Below are 18248 nucleotides of genomic sequence, written 5' to 3' on the forward strand. Positions count from 1 at the left end.
AACACTTTCACTTTCCATTCTGCTGACTGTAAAACAGGACTGAAACAGAGAGAAGTCAGGTGGAGCAGAAGAACAGCAGTTTGACTCCGAGGAGGAGGAGAAGAAGCCGAGTCTGATCCTACTAAACTTTCTGAGTCCTGGTTGTCTCTAACCGTGGAGCAACAGAGAGGACTGAGTAACGTTACTTGTGTTTTACTGAGAAAGAGAAGAAACACTACCTGAATTGAGCACCCTTGGGCGCAACTGGCTGCTTTTCTCCCAGTCTGCAGGAGCATCCACAGGGCAGGGTTTTAGGCAGGTTTTAGGACCCGTCGGTGCTGTAACGATCATTGAGCCAGCAGCTCCGCCATACTGAGTTCATCACGTGTCAGACGACCTCCTGCGTTTCCGTAGGGGGCGGGGCTTGTAGACCGGATGACTGACAGCTGAAAGCAGAGTGTGCCACAGAACTGAGTGGCTTCATGGAGGAATTAACTGGCAGAAAGTTTGGGGACAAATTTATAAAGTCTTAGTAATAAAGTTAAAGAAGTTTCCTATTTTAATTTTGCATCGCATATAATCCAGCCAAAAAGACATTGGAGAGATTTAGAATTGATATTGAATATTCTTGTACTTTCTGTGAATTAGAAGAAGAAGAAAAAAATATGTCATTTGTTTTATCAATGTACCAGAATATTTTGGGTGGATGCTCAACATCATTTAAGAAGGAAAGCTGCATGGGCAAACAATTCAATTTCAGGAAAAGACATTATTATGTGTTTTGAAGGTAATGAGAAAGAAAAATAAATGATGTTCTTTGTACAGTTAATTCTATTTTAATTCATTTTGAATTTTTTTTTATCAAGAACCACAATCAAAAACATTAAGAATAAGAAGGCATTTAGAACTAACTGTTCTAAATGTGTTTGATACATTTCTTATGGACAGATGATAATCTATTTGATTTTGTATTTTTCTCTATATAGATGTATGTCTTTCTATTGTTTATTGTATTTTATTTATTTATTTATTTATTTGTTTATTTATTTATTTTGCCTTTTTTAATGTACCGCTGGCATGAGCAGTTTTGTATGTACATATTGTTATTGTACTTACATTTTGTAAAATAAAAAAAAATAAAAAAAATGTATGAAGTCTGTCATTCTGCTTTGCATGTTGTTGAAGCAGACAATAGGTCACACAGGTGTGTATCACTACTGTTTTTGTCTTCTTCCTCCAGCTACATAAACCACAAACATAACAAACCCACACTGATGAAACATTTCTAACGCTCTGTACCTGGAGGAAGAAGACAAAGAGAGTAGTGATACACGTATCTTGTATTGTAATAGAATAATACAATTCCAACATATTTTGTGTCTATGAAACTCAACAATGTGTTAAAGATTATGCCCCCCTACAATACATTTTTAAAGGATACTGCCGCAAAATAAAAAAAAATAAATAAATAAAAATATATATATATATTAGCCCCTAAAATCCTGATTTAAAATCTTTAGTATTGTTCCGTAACATTGAATATTCATGAATAAATCAGCAAAAATCAAAGATAAAGTTCAATAAAACACATCCAGCTGTTATTCATTAAATCTGTAACAAACATGTCATATCAATCAGACCGTTAAGCAACCAAGTCAGGAAAATATCTCACAAAGCCTCCAAGTTGTAATTCCAAGTCGGAGACAGCTAAATTGTGGCAGGCTGGTCTCATACACTGTTCATAGCTAAACCTACAAAAAGTAATGCACTGTGTAATGTGTGAACAAGTTGTAGGAGGTTTTCTTGTTCTTCACATTCTGCTGACATTGCGTGACATAAGCAAACAACCCCCTAAATGTCACAAGATTCAAATATTGCTACTTCTGATTGAAGTACATGACATCAACTTGTTCCACTTGAACACCCACTTCAAACCTGTGAGAAGTGTGTGGACAAAGGCAAAAATACAGAAACTCTCATGTTAAACAACCAAAACTGTTGCAACTTTGGCATAAAAATGTGTCTGATCATGTACAGTGGGCATCTTCTTGAGAAGTGAAGCCAATGCAGAAGTGCCTTAAACTTGCATTCTTTCTAACATCCAGCAGGGGGCGACTCCTCTGGCTGCTAAAAAGAAGTCTGATTGTATAGAAGTCGATGAGAAAATGAGTTTACCGCTCACTTGATTTATTACCTCAGTAAAGATTGTAAACATGAGTTTATGGTCTTCAAGTCTTTTTCAATACAGCATGATGTTCATTTAGTAAATGATGGTCCCATTTAGAGTCAAATACTGTATATCATAAAGCAGGGGAGGCTTCAGGGCAGGGCTACCTTGTGATTGACACGCCGCTACCACAGCGTTGTCCAGTCTGGGAGTTGTCCGTGTTTTCGTCTTACAACTTTAACCCTTTCAAAGTGTGTTTTCAGTTCATGAAAGTTAATCATGACCTTTTTGGTTGCCTAAAAATGTCTAGTTGTACTTAGCTCCAACCTCTCATGTCACTTCTGGCTGCAAAAAACAAACATGGCGACGGCCAAAATGCCAAACTCAAGGCTTTAGAACAGTAGTCCACAAACCAATGGGTGATACCACGTAGCGGTACGTCCATGTCTTATGTACAGTCTGACTGACTTAAAGGTACAATTGATAATATTGATAACATTCAGACACTAGATGTCATATTTTCCCTCCCCCCTTCCATTGCAATCACCTCAAAACAAATGGTTGCCAGTTTGTTGCACAACCTGCATTATGTTATGGTCCAGTGGAATGACTCATACAGACAGTCATGTCAAGTGATGAATCTTTCGCGATAGAGTAAAAGTCATTTGGCAACATGTAGCTATGGGTCAACATTAGGTGAGTGATGCCTTATCAATATAACCTTTAAGAAGCTGATTGAGAAAATACGTTTTTGGCACCTTTAAATGAATATATAGGGTAAATCGAATTCCATCAAATCAAAGGTTGTTATAAAACCTCATATGCAAGCCACGAAGACCAAGGTAGACAATGTAACATATAATACAAACCATCCTTATAGAGCTTTTTCATCCCAAATCTGCAAAGTTCAATGCACTCCATTTGAGTGAATATTGTCATTTGCTTCGTTGTGGAGCCTCAGTCTGCCTCACCTTCTTCTATTTCACTTGGTGATTTCCAGGCAACCTTTTCGAGAATGACTTTCCACAACTGCAGAGAACATGCGTCAACTTGTCGCATTCAGCAGTTGGTTTAATACTTAGGTGGGGAGACATAAACCAACAGTAGATTTTCCAGTTGGGAGAAGTGAGACTAACATGTTTGCTAATGTTTTACGTCACTGTTGGTTCCGAAAATAACAATATGCTTCCTGGGAAAGAGCCTTCCTCTAAAACCTGATAGAATCAAGAAAGCTGAACAATTTCATGATAAATTTCGTCACCATTATGGCTACTCATAAACAGCTCCTGTTTCATTGGAACCTTATCTGCTTCAAGTTCTTTTGATAACTCTTGTTTTAGGCTTCAGCTTCCACATGACATTTCCTCTGTAGACGAATATACTGTAGCTGTTGGTGTCAGGTTTGCAGCACACTATAAATGACACACAGTCTTTAAAGTCTTCCATAAGAATATAAACTTAAGTGTGAACTTCCTCCAACAAACTTGAGCAGGTCTTTTATGTGGCCAAGTGTTCCCAACAGTCCCATTACCAAAGCTGGCTGGCTCAGGCTCATTATGTGATGTTGAATGAAAGTAAATACATATTGCCATTTCCTTGTTTTTATGTTGAATATCTCCTTGATGTATTGTTGTATCAGTTTGAGTGGTGAAGCTGAAGGTGGCAGAGAAATCTTCACCTATTGTCAGCATAATCGCAAGTGGGTCTTAGCACCAACATAGACTTTCTCAAAACCAGATCCTTTTCGTTAGCTTAGAAGGAGTCGTTTATATCTACATCGGGAGCGGGTCCTCTTCACGGAGCCGGTTGCCATGTTTCTACAGTAGCCCAGAATGGACAAACCAAACACTGGCTCTAGATAGGGCCATTCGCGTTTTCACATTTTTGCATTAGCCACCGTAGTTCTCCTGCACACTTTGCACACGGGAGAAGTTTCAGTTGGTTGCAATCTGCAACTTCACCGCTAGATGCTGCCAGATCCTATACACTGCACCTTTAAAGATTTCATCTAATACCAATACATTATCATTTATCCACCATATACTACATACATGTTTTTTTTTCAAATAAATACCATTATTTGTTTTATCATTTTGTAAGAGTATATGTATAATTTTAAAACAGTGGATTTTAGAGCAAAATTATTTGCAGACCCTGAAGAAAGCTTTTAATTATCGAGTCACATCTTCCCCCAAGTTTTAATAAACAGCTGTCAGCGTAGGGGTAGTAACACATATCGCAGTTTAAACAAGTAGCAAAGACATCATCGACAGGCATTGCCTTGAAAACAAAAAATGACACAATATCAGTGAAAAACAAAAACAACGCTCTACGGGAAAACAGTTTTAATTAGGCGGATGCAAACTGAGTTGTGAGTCTCTTTTCTTCATCCCTTTGACACCATCTCATCTACTTATTATCCAGACACACTGTCTGGATAATAAGTACCTGATTATGAGGACTGGACAGGAGATAAAGAATAGTTTTTTTTCCCCCGATCAAAGCAGAACCTGCGAAGCCATCCTCCAGGTAAGAGATGTATAGACTATAGAGAGTGAAAACAAAAGAGAGAAAACAGGGAGACACTTGCTAATAGTGACAAAGAAATGGGATGCAGTTATGTGGTAACTGTGTCCTTAAATCACAGACATCCAGCAGTGCACAGTAGCCTATGTGCTCATAGTCAGTGATCCAATGCACTGCACAACAGTGGGCTATATTAATGCCAGGCTTGAAAGGACACCTGATGCTGCCACACATTATGTAAACACTGGCACCCTATGTTTAAGAGTGGGGGCTCATCTGAAAAGACTCAACCCAGTGGAGCCATTCGCTAAAGAAAACACTGACAGCATAATAAGTATCCACTCAGACGGGCCTGTCCACGGTAGCAAGTGAAGAAAGCTGATTTGAGCATAGATGGGACAACTCAACCCGGCCACACTCGCCTCTAAAAGGAAACCACTGACAACATAATAAGTGTTCTCTGAAAGTCGTCCGCGGCAGTGTGAAATGGGATGCATCCAGAGTTTATCTGCTGTAATGGAGGCAGATGTGGCTCACACATGATGCCATACCATGCAATATGATATACCATCAGCACTCGGGGCAAGATTGTATTAGGAGCATTTTCTTGTCCATCAACCATTTGCACATAACATACATCGAATGCTACCAATGTATTTCATACAAGGATTCAAAATGTTGTACTGTACGATGAAATTCTTGGCGTGCTTCTTCTTTTGCCGTCTATAGAGAAGATATGTACAAAGATATTAAAGAGAAACAGCAGGAGAGTAGAAATAGAAGAAATAATCAATTAGATACGTATAAAAATTAGAACTGTCAATCGATTAATCACAAATTCATCGCAAAATGTCAATTATCTATTCAAAATGTACCTTAAAGGGAGATTTGTCAAGTATTTAATACTCTTTATCAACATGGGAGTGGGCAGATATGCTGCTTTATGCAAATGTATGTATATATTTGTTACTGGAAATCAATTAACAACAATGACAAATATTGTCCAGAAACCCTCACAGGTACTGCATTTAGCATAAAACAATATGCTCAAATCATAACATGGCAAACTGCAGCCCAACAGGCAACAACAGCTGTCAGTGTGTCAGTGTGCTGACTTGACTATGACTTGCCCAAAACTGCATGTGATTATCATAAAGTGAGCATGTCTGTAAAGGGGAGACTCGTGGGTACCCATAGAACCCATTTACATTCACTTATATCTGGAGGTCAGAGGTCAAGGGACCCCTTTGAAAATGGCCATGCCAGTTTTTCCTCGACAAAATTTAGCACAAGTTTGGCCACAAACTATAGTATGACATGGTTGGTACCAATGGATTCCTTATGATGCTAGCTTTAAAACTGAGCCAACCACAACCTAAAAATCGCAAGTGCAGATGTCCATGATTGACCCCTTGACTCCTTATCTAGCGCCATCATCTGGCTAAAATTTCAATATCCAATACTTCGGTTTATGACCAAATACCTGCAAAACAAATGGCATTCCCATCAGCCTCAGTTGCCCTTTGTTTTTAGTGCTATGTTATGATGCGATCATTCAGCTCAATGTACAGTCTCACACAGTCTCTACTGTGGCTGTAGACAGACTGAAAAGAAATCAACCTCAACACCTTTGTCAAAGTTTTTACCAAGCATTTTATAAAGTGTCAGAATGGCAACATTTGACATAGAAAAAGTAACAAAAGTGACTTATATTTTAAGAGTTTGAATGACAAGAAAATGTGGCAAGAGAAACTTTCGTCACCTGTGTTGACACTTGTCTTGTCAGCCTTGTCGAGACTGGTGACACCCGTCTGGGCTTCAGAAAAAAAAGAGAGTGACAGAAAATAGAGGCTTTTATTGGAAAGTTTAGCTCACTGGAATGGAGACAAAAGAGAAACCTAAATACTGTGACAAACCTGAACGCTGTCGTTGGCAGAGACCCTGCAGCTATGCTGTATAATTTGACATTTTGTTTTAATTCAGCAAAGGCGATGTCAACATAAATCTAAATGAGTCACAGTCTTCACAAGGGCACTTTTTCGCTGTCATTTGCAATACTTCCAATGTAAAAATTTTGTGTGTCAGATGTCTGAGAAATCGTGATGAACTCTGGAGCAGGAAGGATTCGCTCCAAGTTGTCAGTCACCTGTCAGTGGATGGATGGTTTATAGTCTCTGAAAATAGTGTGAGATTGGTTAAATTAAAGCTACAGTGTGTAGAATTGAGTAATCTGGAAAAAAACATCATGTCCCTCTGTGTCCTCCGGTGCTCATAATGACATCTGCAAGATTTCACAGACCAGAGGAAAACAACCAATCAGAGCCGACCTGGAGCCTTGCCGTTTCTGAGCAGCTGTCAATCATTCGCGAACTCCGATCAAACGGTCAAACTAGGCAGAGCTGATGAAATATTAATCATTATTCTGTTGCTGTGATGCCTATTTCTCACATAAAATGTTTTCAGAAACATCTTCTAGTTTACTGTTTAGCTGTAAACGTTCTCATTTTACAGCTAAACAGTAAACTACAAGATGTTTCTGAGAACATTTCAGAAATAGGTTCTTTTTTAATAGGAGTTTGCGAGTGATTGACAGCTGCCTTCGTTGACTGAACAGCCAATAAGAACGCTCTTTCTCTGAAATGACCTGTGATTGGTCAAAGTCTCCCGTCACAACCTAGATTTTTTAAAGCCTGAAAACAGAGCCATGAGGAGGTGCAGAAGTCTAGTTTTCTCTCAGAACACTTGAATTACAATATGCTGAAAGGTTATTATGGAATTATTGCCCAATGATGCCAAAAATATTCTGCCTACTGCAGGTTTAAGATGGCCTTGGGGATTAACAGTGAGGTCAGTGAGGACTTTACAAACAACATCTAGAATGCACGTCTGATCACGACAACATGACCTGAACTCACGACAAATGACAGAAGTCACAGACAAAGCCTTCCTTACTGAATGTACCCATCACTGTATACTGTGAAATATAAAGATAAATTAGTCCCAACAAAGTGTCATATGACTGTTTTTTTGAGGGTCTGAGGAAGCACAATTTAACATAAGCTAATATAACATAAGCTTGCATTGTCACAGTTTTGAACCACATACACTGTCAGTGTTTCTGCTGTACTCTACCTGTGGAGTTACACAAGGGATCCTAAACACGTCTAAGGGTATAACCATACTCTTCTCAATGAGAAGCACACAATAGAAACTGTAATACACACAGAGGTTGATCTTAAATCTTTGGTCGACATACCCGAATATCATAACAAAAAAAGAACTGCAATAAAAGCCAATGGGTTTATTCTAGTTCAGTCAGTAAAACAATATGCATTTGTCTTCATTGCACCAATAATAATAAGCCACAACTAATTCCTCTCTACTAACAGAAGCAGCTTGTACACCCAAACGCTGTCAACAACCTCCCAGAAATGCCAATACGGGCCTTTTAAAACACCTGCTTCATCAAATCTAGCTGCTTTTCTTCCAAACACGACTGGTAATTCTATTTGAGCTCCCGAGTCGTCCAAAATCTGCAGGAAATACACACCGTATGCGCCTTTATTGTAATATTGCTTTGACAGCAGTGGATGGATTTCCTGCACGTTATGACGGGAAGATCAATTCTTCCGAACCCACGATAGCTGAGCGTTCTCCAGAGAGCACAGCATTATGTTTTAGGAGATAAGCTAACGTTGGCACATTCGCACGCTGCAGGTTAATGCAATTCAAAGTGGGATGGAGGAACGGAGGGTGGATGCCCGGGCATGCAAATGTTAAATGATAAACAGGGGGAAGTTGCGGGTTACTGTGATAAACTGCTGTGAGGGAACAGAGTTTCTCTTGTGACCCTTTTGGAATAATCTAATAATGTTCCTCTTTTCCATTATCTTATTTAATTTCAAGATTTCAGCCACCCACAGAAGAAGGGAAAAGGCTAACAGGGCGTGTGTTTGTGCATCCAGCTAACTTAATTAAGACCCATGGGTTTTAGTCCTTTTTGTCGTGAATGCTCAGCTCATTGATTTGGCCCAATGGTCCAGCACAAAGACAACTTTCTTTCACACTCGAGGGATTTTTTTTTTTATCTAAGACGGTGAAAAGCAAGATTGGAGATGGAGGCCACGGTATGCCAGATCTGCATGAATGCATGCTGATTTCTGTAGGTCAATTGATACTGTGGGAATGGGAAACAGACCTGCAGGCTGTCATTTGCTCTTCTGTCATTTCAGACATAAGATCAAAACATGGTGAGCATATTAAAGAAGACAAAAGACACTCGCTTGTATTTCCATATTGTGACATAAGCAACCCAGTCGCCAGGAAAAAATGGTGCCATTGCATGTTTCTGCAAACCACAGATACGTTGTATGTCGACGTATATGCATCTGGTCAGAGCGAGTGACGTAGTACAGCGAGCGACCAATATTCAAAGTTACATGGTAGAATAACAGCCCGTTCTCATTCCCAGGGCGTCAAATACAGACGCTTTGTCATGGCCGTTGGCGTTTGATACCGTCGCACAAGGTACCCTTTCGCAGCGATAGGAGACGAACCGGGCTTTCCATCAACTACAATGTAAAACCATTCACGACAACAGTAAACGCTCAGGGATGTGCGCCGGGAGTGTCGTGACGTAGTTTAAAGAGCAAAAGAGGTGGGCGGGAGGGGTGGTGGATGGGTGATGGCTCCAACAAACACAAGGCTTTCATCCGGGAGACTACTGTTCGTGTCCCGTGCGTCATGTTACAATCAGCTGTTTGTTTAGGTCTCGTGTTCACAACGTCAAGTCACATTTTCACTTTAAAAACGTAGTAATTTTAAGCCCAACCATGTTATTTTTCCCTAAACCTAACTAAGTGGTTTTGTAGCCTAATCCTAAGCAAGTGTTTTTGTTTAATTCACAACATTAAGCATGTTTTTAGCGCGACGGAAAAAGTGACGCGGAGGGGTCTGACATAGTGTCAGTATATGACGAGTTGGGACGAGAACGTGTTGAAAATAATGAGTATAACAGTGAGAAAGTCCACTAAGGGTAGGTAGGAGGGTCAAACAAACACTGGACTTTCACCCAGGAGACCGCTGTTAGTGTCCCGTGTGAAACCATAGGGCAACGTTGACTTTTGCGTTGCGCTGCGTTGCATTGCGCTGCGTTGCATTGCGCTGCGTTGCATTGCGCTGCGTTGCTTTGCGCTGCGTTGCTTTGCGTTGCGCTGCGTTGCGCTGTGCTGTGCTACGTTACGTAACTTAACATTATGTAAAAAACGTTACGTTACGTTGCTTTGCGTTACGTTACGTTACATTACGTTACGTTACGTTAGAAAGTAGAAAGAAAGAAAGAAAGTCCGCTAATAGTTATTTATTACGCTAGTTATGTTGTTATGGTTGTTACGTTCCGATGTTACATTATTATTTTTACACAAACCATGATCTTTTTTCTAACCTTAACCACGTAGTTTTGTTGCCTAAACCCAACCAATCGTTTCACAACATTAACCACCAGGCATTGTGCTATTCTAAAAGTGTGATAGGAGGCTGATATGAAACATATTTCATCAATTCATTAGTCTATCCTGTTGCTAAACCAAAACCAGTGTGCTGCTAAATAAGACCTGAATCCAGAGGATATAATGTGATCTGTCTAATAACTGGCGACTGGGTTGGACATATGATATTGTTACAATGCAGGATTAAACTAGAATAGAATGCAATGCAAACAAATGACTGGAGCAATGGAATGTTCAAAACTCTATAAGACCACACATAAGTGGTTTTGGACGTAACATGAAGGCTTTCCTGTGCTGCAGGTTTAAAGAAGGGATAACCAACAGGAGATAGCAACAGCTAGCTATATATCCTTCCTCCACAGTTTAAGGTGCAGTAAGTGGATAAGAGGGATTAATGGTATCCAAGCCGCAACACAGCAGCCAATCCTGTTAAGCCAAGCCAGGCACGGTGGCAGTAGTTCAGATGTGTACGGCTTCAGTGATCCCCCCGTGGGTCTCCTGACACTGAGGATCCCTCAGATGACTGTTATCGCCCCTGCCTGCGTATGTTCCGTCTCTCCATTTTATGTTCCCCCGTGTGTTTCTCCCTCAGTCTTCTATTCTTCGTCTTTCTCTTCCTCCCCGTCTCAATTTTTTAGTGCAGTTAACGAGACTATATTGGCCGTGGACACACATTTTCTGTCTTTCTTTTTCTCCTTACTCTGTTTCTACACTAACAGTCTTGCTGTAGTTCATGGCATGACTTAATATTCATGTTCTTCTTTTGACATGACATTTTATCCATGTCATGAAGCATTTGGTAAAAAAGTGAGATAGACTTGCTGCATTTGAGTCAGATAGTCTTATAGTAGTCTTTAGTCATGTGTTGGCAAACTAGTCTATCCTACAATCCCAAGTCATATCCTGTCCCTCTCCCAGACCACTAATGCTGACCCCCCCCCCCTCATGATAATGATACATCACTCACTGGACTATTACATCCGTCCTGCTTTACCGGCCGGCGGCCGCACAGATGCTCAATTCATAGCACATCCATATAGCAAAATAATCCTTCCTAGATTTACAGCAAAAGCCGGAACAGGTTGCTTCTCACTTTTCACTCAGTTCTTTAGCTTGTGTTTTTCATTAGATTTGGCTTAAGAGTTCAACACAAGAAGATGAAATGTGCTATTTCAGTGGATTAGGTGTATACTTGTTTCTGGAGTCAAACAATCCCTTGTTTTGTTACAGCAGGTTCTGAAAACCTACGCAGAACCTGAAACAAGCGACGCGGTACATTTTGTATGTCTATAGGCTTCATAGAATATGATCCATGCTTGTTCACAAACCCGCACAGCAATGGTGCTCAGAAACAGAGGTGAGGAGAACACTTCCAGCAGAGTCAAAGTCCTGTTACAGTGTGATAAACATGCAGCTCTGTAATCCACCAACACATTTAGTGCACAGACAGAGAGCTTGAGGAATGACAGCGAGGTGGGAGAGCAGCTTCGACTCTTACTTTCACCACAGTGCAATCGCCACGCCAGTTGTGAGCGGCATTACTTCGGTAACAGCGGATTATCTTCTATTACATAACTGGGGCTGTGCACATAAAACCGCTGGATAAAGATTCACAATGTGCTGGTTTTTGTTCCCGGCTCATACAGTATAGCAAGTACAGATTGCGCTACATTAGATCACTGAGAGATCATTTAAATTAGAAAGACATATGTGAATATTTGTGCCTAATACGCACAGCTTCAACGAGTTTCTCGATTGCAATGTTCTGTTATAAATATGACAGATCCTTCAAGCAATAACCCTGCAGTTCTGATTGCACCATCATTAATCATGCAGCCCTAAACCCTGAGAGATAAGAATGATAGAGAAAAGGAAAACTTTTGCATTAAAGGTTCTCTATATGATAGCCAGAGCGTTAATGTAGCACCAGCCGCGCACATGCTTTTAGTGCATGAGCGTGCCCCACTGGCTAGCTAATGGCCGCCGTTCTGCACTGCGCTCATACAGTGTTTACAGCTGATAATCGTCGCGGAAACGTAGCACCCAATCTCCGGTTCTCCCTCCCCCCAGGTTAACACCTCTGTCAGCACTGTTGCTGTTGTTTCAACTGTTAGCGCTGTTAGCACCGTTAGCTAGAGTATAGAAGCAAAGATGTGAAACTCTGGTGCTTTTTTGACAATAGCTGCAGTAGTGCCGCCGCCATTTTGGACTGAAAACACCAACAAATGTATATAGAGACTTTTTTTTTCAAGGTAAATCAACTTCCCAGTAAATCATTATGTCCTAAAAGTTGCCAAATCCACTAATAGCCAAATATAGTTATTTTCCTCGGCATAATGAACGTGCATCAGACCCATGGGACCGCACCGCCCTGCACGTTCATATATCCGGTTCTGCCAGCTTCCTGCTAGCTGTATGCGGATGTAATAATGGATATATTGGCTGTAATTCATCACTTTTATTATCTTCTAATACACCCATGGGCTGTATGCTGTCAGCGTGTACCGTGGTGGATGTATTAACGTCTCTGTTCCCAAACAACCGGCTATCGGCCAGTAGCTAGTAGTGCTAGTAGCATGACATAAACAGAATTTAATGGAGTTGTAGGCTATTTAATAACACGCAGGATCAAAAGCACAGGACACAACCTCTTCTACATCCATGGTCTGTGGTCTGTTGGACATCGATTTTGGATCCTTGACATAAAAACATTTGAGATTGCTCTCAACATGGATTTTTCTACCTTCCATTTATTTATGTCCATCGCTCACTTTATGCTCCTCTGGTGGCCGAGCAAAATAGTTTAATAAATAAATAAGTAAGAAAGTAAGTAGTCATAATAGTATGAATATTTATAATATTTTTATTGTTCAATACAGGCCTTTTCGGTAGAGACATTAAAATTACGATAATAGAATATTAAAAATGTTGTTTTGTATTTGTAGGCGGACGTTTTACCGGCATGCGGTAGTCGCTTTCAGTCCAAAATGGCTGAGGTGTAGCTCTGCTGCTGGGCGCTAGCGTAACAATGAAACGTATGATTGACTTTCGCTTCTTACCAATATACGTTCTTTGCCACCGGTTCAGCCGGCCCCATGTTGAGAGCCGTACGGAGGCAATAGGAATGTCCCCAATCTTGCATTTAGCACCTTTAGGGGAGACACCACAGGTGAATAGGGTCCAATTTGAACAGATATCACCATGAAACTTCCCCAGCTGATTACTTACATCAAGGCAATTACATTTTGTATTACAAGTTTTCTGAAATGTTATGTTTAAATATGCAAATGAGACATTGAGAAACCTACAGAGGCAAATAGACAAAGTAGTAAGATAAACACCTAAAGACGTATTTGGGATTTTTTTTCTTTCTACTATTCTGAAAGAAGACATGTTATGGAAGCGAAATAGCCCAAAATCTCAAAATTGACCAGTGCATAAAAAAACAATGTTTCTGCCTGTAGTGTCTGGCCTTACATGGATCCCTAAATATTCCATTTAGAGTCTTCACTCATTCCTCACTATTTATAATGTGTTTGTAAAGTTGCCCCACGTCTGTCAAAGGTATGCTGGGTTTAAAACACTCGACTGCTCAAGCCAATTAAGAATGCATCTCTTTCTTCTTACTGCACTGGAAAGTATACAGAACTAAAGCTGACTTTTTGTACGCTGTCTTACTGTAGATGTAGTCATATTATAACAAACACGCATTGGTCAGCTCATTATAAAGCTAAAACTGTTCCGGTTAAAACCTATGGCCTGCATGATTCACCTCCACAGCAAATCACATAAGAGGTTCACTAATAAACATGGGCACATACATATACCCATTTTTGCACCGTATTACGTTATTATGAAACTACAGGCATCTTATTCTCTCCTACACACATACAGGAGAAACAACATGACAGTTACGCCAGCTCAGTACAAGTGCCACTAGTCAGAGCATGTGGTATAAAGGAACGTTAAATTAAAGGTGTTAAATAAATACACATGGGTGATTTTTACTGATAAATCCATTTCTGCATAAACCATGTTGTGCTCACCTCAGTAGACAGAAGGAGCCAAGCAGTTAACACCTACGGGGAATTTTACCGAGCACTCCAGTCAACAGTGAAATCCACCAGGCGAAGTGTACCCCTCACTCCTAATTAGCAGGTTCCCCGGTGAAATGGAAACTCATTTATTCCTTTTGTTCCCTGAAAGCACTTTTAATGTAGAGCCCCTTGAAACATTTTGATTGTGTTTTCAAATCAAGAATAGCAATGTAGTGGAGAGCTGGTATTGGCAGCGTGGTTGAACCCCTGCTACGACAGGAAGTTTCATATCTGTTCGTCAGACACGTGCCGCTGATCTAGTTAGCTGTGTGTGATTGTTGCCATAACTAAGGAGTTAGTTCACTGTCATTCCTGCTGCTCACGGTACTAAAGAGCATCACAATGTTTCCTGTTACTCGCCGTAAAAACAAGGCTACGAGTTAACAGCTATGATAGCAGCTCTGTGAGGCTGTACTCAGGCACAGCGATGCACAGCGTAATACTAATATCCCCATGCTAACATGCTCACAGTGCAAAAGCTAACATGCTAGCCTTTACCATGATCATCAACTCTGTTCAGTGTGTTAGCATGCTAACATTTGCTAATTAGCAGTTTTAACACAAAGCATAAAATACAGCTGGGGCTGCTGGGAATTTCTTTATTTGGGCTAATTTGGTCAAAAACATAGACTGTGTATAAGAAGTGGACTTAGTCACCGTGACGTTACCCATTGGTTTGTGGACTGCTGTTTTGAAGCCTCAGGTTCGGCATTTTTGCCGTACTATTGTTGGTTTTTGGCCGTCGTCATTTTGTTTTTTTGCAACCGAAACCACACTGTGAAAGGTTTAAAGGTCTAAGAGGAAAACACGGACAACTCCTAGACCGTGGTGTTTACTGAGGTAATAAATCAAGTGAGAAGTAGACTCATTTTCTCATAGACTTCTATACAATCAGACTTATTTTAGCAACCAGAGGAGTCGCCCCCTGCTGGCTGTTAGAAAGAATGCAAATTTAAGGCTCTTCAACATTGGCTTCACTTTTCAGACCCGAATGTAGCCCACTGGGCAAAGTATTAGACAAATGGATATGTTGACCAGATGGTGGAGCTAGATGACAAAGTTAAGGGATCACCAAAGTTATTACAATTCATGCTGAGGGAAGCATGTCTGTACCAACGTGTATGGCAATCCATCTTACAGTTGTTAAGATATTCTACCAAAAGCCACAAACACTTCAACCTCACAAGGAAAGGCAGGGGATCACCAAAGACTGATCCTCTGGTAGAAGCATGAATATCTTCACAAAATATCATGGTAATCCATCAAATTGTTCTTGAGGTATTTCAGTTTGGCAGGCAGGCATTAGTATCCCATAGAGCCATGATGCTAGCTGCGCGGCTAGAGAAAACTCTCTCGGGTATTACTGCTGCATTATAGGTGTGCTGTTTTTTTGTAAAATGTAATTTAAACACAGTTTGACTGTCAGATCAGATTCAGCCAGTAATCCTTGACAAAGCATTGAATTATCTCAGACATTCCCCCTTAGAAGGCAGTTTGTGGCCTGGTCATCATAGTAGTCCCACTCTGGGACCACCACTGCAGCTGATACCACAGCTTTATCTCACACTGAATATGTGCCATTCATTTGTGTTGTGAAATACAATGGCGAACTGTTATGACGAACCAGAGTGGCATCCACGTTATACCGCAGGAAGCACAGAGCACACGTCTTTGACGCCGGAGATCAGTGTCCCATGTGTGATTAGTTTGGGCTACTAAAACACCTTTGGTTAAGTTTATGGAAACATCCTGGTTTTGGTTAAATATTGAAAATGTGAACACTTCCTGTCTCATGTTTGAATCCAGCATTAAATAAGTTTAACAACATTTGACTCTGTCTCACTCAGGTGCAGCAGTGGAGGCAGTGGATGGCATATGAGTCAGGCTCATTTGGATTCAACTGGCTGCCCTAAAATAAAAACTCTTTTCATTTGTAGTGAAAGAGAAAAAGAAAAATACAGAGAGAGAGAGAGAGAGAGAGAGAGAGAGAGAAGGCATGTGACAAAAGGTCACCAGCTTGGATGTTGTGGTTTAATGGTATGTGACAGTGGCCAATGCAGAAGAACCAGAAATAAGTGCTGATGAGACAATGTTGATATTTTCATTTGGCACTTTACAATCACATCCATACAGAAGGTTTTACATAATTATTAGATATTATTCATAAGCTGTTTGGCTACCAGCTGACTAGAAACACCCAATCATATTTACAGTAGAGGTGTACTCCACCATCCCAACCTCCTCTCTATGTTAAAGCTGCAGTTGGTAACTTTGAGCAACTATGCTGAAAAGTTATTTTGATCAAATGGTCACTATATCCTGACAGTAATGATGATAGTAAAAATAATAAATCATGTTCCTCTGTGTCCTCTAGTGCTCCTAATGGCATTTGCAAGATTTCAACATGCTCAAAGGAAAACAACCAATCAGAGCATGTTTGCTCCAGCCTGTGGGCGGTGCTTGGTTTTGGCTTGACTGTTTTTAACATGGCCGCCGAGTCACAACCTTTCTCATTTTACAGCTAAACAGTACACTACAAGATGATTCTGAAAACATTGAGGAGAGAAATAGGCATTACAGTTACATAATATTGATTCATATTTGATGAGCGCTGCCTAGTTTGACGGTTTGATCGGAAGTCAGGACTTTCACGAGCAGTGATTGACAGCTTCCCAGGCACTCCTCGGCTCTCACTGATTGTTTTCCTTGGAGTGTGGTGAAATCTTACGAATGCCATTAGAAACAAATATGTTTTTGAATGAATAAATAATTTGTATAATATAGGAGGACATAGAGAACCCTGACTTTTTACACTGATTATCTGTCTCATGTGCTACTGTCAGGATATAGTGACCATTTTATAAAAATAACTTTTTATCATATTTGCTCAAAGTTACTGAGTGCAGCTTCAAAGGACCAGTATGTAATAATTTGTGGGAATCTATTGGCAGAAATGGAATAAACATTAATATGTATGTATTCTTTAGTGTATAATCACCTGATAATAAGAATCGTTGTGTTTTCGTTACCTTAGAATGAGCCGTTTATATCTACATCGGTAGCAGTATCCCTCTTTACAGAGTTCGCCATGTTGCACCGTCATGTTTCAACAGTAACCCAAAGCGGACAAAGAACACTAAATACACTAAAGAAAACATAATTATTGATATTATTACAATTTCTGTCAATAGATCCCTCTAATTGTTATACACTGGTCCTTTAAGGAGGATTATTTTTCCTAGCAGAATCTTTTGTGCCAAACATCACTGTATGACCATTTTCTATAAATGAAGATTGTCTCTGATTAAAAAACAATCAAATTAAACTTTTACAAATTGTTGTTCATATATTTCATATTGACTGTATATCCACACAGTTGTTTGACCAAACCAGTATTAGGAAAATTCCAAGATTCATCCTTAGTTTAGATATATAAATAGACACACATGCTACAGTGTATGTCTTTATAGCACCGCTCTCATAGAACTAATTAAATCACTCTTCTAGCTGATGATCCTGAAACTGTTTGTTTGTTTGTTTGTTTGTCTTTCAGAGTGAGGAGCCAGTAGCACAGGTTCGTTCTACTCAGCAGGGTGGGTGAGCTCAGCAGAAGAACGGCGGACTACATCCTGTCATGGTGGGGCTGTTGCTAATTGTTTCCCGGAGACCGGTGGCACACCAGACAGCCAGACCTAATTAGGGTTCTCAAACAATCCAACCTGCCAGACGAGGTTGTTCGAACCCATTCTGTGAGCGGATGCACACAGTGACTTTGCAGTGATCTTGTCAGAACTGTACAGTCATACACTTGTATGAATATCACATACTGTTACATAACGGCCTGATGGTGAAGGTTGTCTTGTATTTCAATGTGCTGTTGAAACAGAATATGTTATGTTATGATTTTTATTGAAAAGTTTTTTAGCTTTAGATGAGACATAAACTTTTTCAAAAAACACAATATCAAAATTA

At 40.1% G+C, this 18248-nt stretch overlaps 1 protein-coding gene across 2 annotated transcripts in view; it reads right to left on the reverse strand.

Moving 5' to 3' along the window:
* The window catches only part of hdac4 (histone deacetylase 4), a 212618-nt gene extending 212170 nt beyond the window's left edge, over positions 1 to 448 (reverse strand). The window contains exon 1 of one of the 2 annotated variants that reach the window (XM_037789081.1): positions 219 to 448. The gene's annotated coding sequence lies outside the window, so the exon portion shown is untranslated. The remainder of the gene's footprint in view (positions 1 to 218) is intronic. The other variant, XM_037789082.1, reaches the window with a different exon arrangement.
* Positions 449 to 18248: the final 17800 nt, after the last annotated feature.

The sequence above is a fragment of the Sebastes umbrosus genome, chromosome 13, assembly GCF_015220745.1.
Source record: "Sebastes umbrosus isolate fSebUmb1 chromosome 13, fSebUmb1.pri, whole genome shotgun sequence".
Classification (NCBI taxonomy): domain Eukaryota; kingdom Metazoa; phylum Chordata; class Actinopteri; order Perciformes; family Sebastidae; genus Sebastes; species Sebastes umbrosus.